Source organism: Tiliqua scincoides, chromosome 1, assembly GCF_035046505.1.
Source record: "Tiliqua scincoides isolate rTilSci1 chromosome 1, rTilSci1.hap2, whole genome shotgun sequence".
Lineage (NCBI taxonomy): Eukaryota > Metazoa > Chordata > Lepidosauria > Squamata > Scincidae > Tiliqua > Tiliqua scincoides.
The window spans coordinates 8,948,295-8,950,739 of NC_089821.1; the positions used below are offsets into that span (position 1 = coordinate 8,948,295).

General features: G+C 45.6%; 1 pseudogene; it reads right to left on the reverse strand.

Annotated features, from left to right (window-relative positions):
• Window positions 1-2,060: 2,060 nt before the first annotated feature.
• Window positions 2,061-2,177, reverse strand: LOC136637765 (5S ribosomal RNA; annotated as a pseudogene).
• Between the last annotated feature and the right edge of the window lie 268 nt (window positions 2,178-2,445).

Below are 2,445 nucleotides of genomic sequence, written 5' to 3' on the forward strand. Positions count from 1 at the left end.
GAATCTTGCATTATGGCCTACCCACTGAAAGCTTGTCCTCACACATATAGAAAATAGCATTTCTCTGGCAGGAGTAACTAGACAGAACAGATGCAGTAAGAGGACAATCATCACCCACACGTGGCATGAACAAAAGAATTAATGCAGAAAATAACCTCCACTGAAATGTTACACAGTATGATTCAAAGTTTCATAATGTGTGGCTTTTGGCCCACTTCGATCTAGGCCAAATGAAGTTTGTGGTTCGTCAGCGCAAGGTCTTGGGTTGTGACACTGCAGTGACAGACACTGCAATACTGTGTGGGCTGGGGTCACCAGCACAATTGGCTGGCTGCTGTGGGCGTACACCAACAACCTCTGGAGCCCCTACTGGAGCAGGTAGGTCAATGGAGGTGGCATTCCAGGGTGTTCTGAGAGAGGATTGGGGTGGAGCTCGGAACCAGCTGAGGCCTTGTTGAGGGCAATCTGGGGCAGATTTCAGCAGCAGTGGTGGTGCCAATATCCTGTGCCCCTGAGCTGAGCTGAGCTTGACATGCCCTCTTGGACTCATGTGAATTTATGCCAGCCAAAGAGCTGGTGCTGGATCTAAGTAGGTCCATTGGGAACAAGGCAGAGACTGAGTAGGGAGGTAAAAAAAAGTTCTTTACAGCAATACCTTGCACTTTTGCCTGCAAACCATTCATCCGGCGCTTGAATGAAAGTCAAAAATGGATGAATGTCAAAGCATAGGCTTTTTAAACTTGCAAACTTATTTTGGTCGGCAAGAAATGGAAATAACTCATTATATAAGCATGCAAATGCATGTGCAACCTAAATAAACAGATATAAAAGACAAATGAACATAAGACATCAACAAACGTTGTGGAACGTTGCATGAAATTGGACAAAAGAGGAAAACAGGTGGACAAAATTTGAAGTGTGGTTTTAATGAAAGTGGCTGAAAGAACCAAGCAATGAAATAAAGTGGATGAAAGTCAAGGTATTGCTGCACTCTTTTTTTGAAACGATCACCTTTCCGAGTGTTGCTGCTAAAAACAGATGCAGAGGTGCGTGCAATTCACAAGAGAGCCTTCCAGGTTCTAAAAATGACTCCAGTCCTGTTTTCTTTCCCATCTTGCAAAGCAAAACGTTAGAAATCTTTGTTTCCTTTTCTAATACTATGATTTTTCCTGCTGGTATGTCAGCATCTGAACCCCCAGGTGTCCATCCGCTCTTGCTCGCTTGAAACTCAGACACCAGATGGTGCAAATAAAGGAGTAATTTCTTCTCGGAATCAAGTGCAGCAAACAGGTGGACTGCTGCTGGTTTGGGTTCCAGCCTCTCAAGGTATCAAAGCCTAGTTTGTTGAATGACAAGTGCCTGACAACTATAAAGGATTTTTCCGATATGACAGAGATGCGGCTTCAAGAAGTTGTGTCCTTAACGTCGACTCTGCAGCAATTGCTTTTCATGATTAATTTATGGTGTTTACTCTGATCTACAAAGGCTACAGAAAATAGAAACACACAAAACTAGGCCTCGTTAGGGATACTTCACAGCAACTATTCCAAAAGTTGTCTTTTATTGTACACCAAGATTGTCACTTCCAATGTTATCGTTCTATCAGTAGCTGACCTAGAACCTGGTTTTACCTGGGGTGGTGAGAACCAGTGGGGTGTAGTGAAGAATGCTGGACTGACTGGGGAAATCTGGACTTGAATGCTGCCTATTGGGGCCGGGATATTTGACCCATTTGGCCAAATTGGGCCCTATGGCTGAGGAGGCACCATAGTGGGGTGGCAAACGCACTGTCTGCAGCCAAGGTTGGTTCCTCGCTGTATAGCTGATTCTCCAGCATGGAATTGTCCATGCTGAAACTCTCCTTACCACTCTCTCCATACAATGGCAAGCGGAGTGTTACCACTGGATGGCCCTACCCTCCTGCCAGCCCCCTGCACTTACAGCCCCACCCTATCCACAGTTTCCTGGGAGTAAGCCCCATTGACCGCAAAGGAACTTACTTCTGAGTAGACATGCATAGGATTGGTTGGCAACCTTCAGTCTCGAAAGACTATGGTATAAGCCTACAGCACCTGGTATTCCCAGGTGGTCTCCCATCCAAGTACTAACCAGGCCTGATCCTGCTTAGCTTCCAAGTTCAGACGAGATTGGACATGTGCAGGGTAACAGTTGCTGCTCTGAGAAAGTTAGCCCTCAAGTGGGTATTTTCCCTTCAAACTGCCATTTGCAGAAATGGGCAAATATGTGATTCAGGAAGTGACTTTTAGGGTAAAAATGATGGGGGGAGGGAGGTGGTACCTCCTCCATCACCAGTCATACTCCTATGCCTGTTTGTCCTTTCCGTAACCGTTTGGGGGCTTAAAAGAACAATTTATAGCTGATCGTTCCCTGTTTTCAGGACCATCTTTTACTGGCAGTGTTAGGGTCATGTGAAGTTGGGTTCTG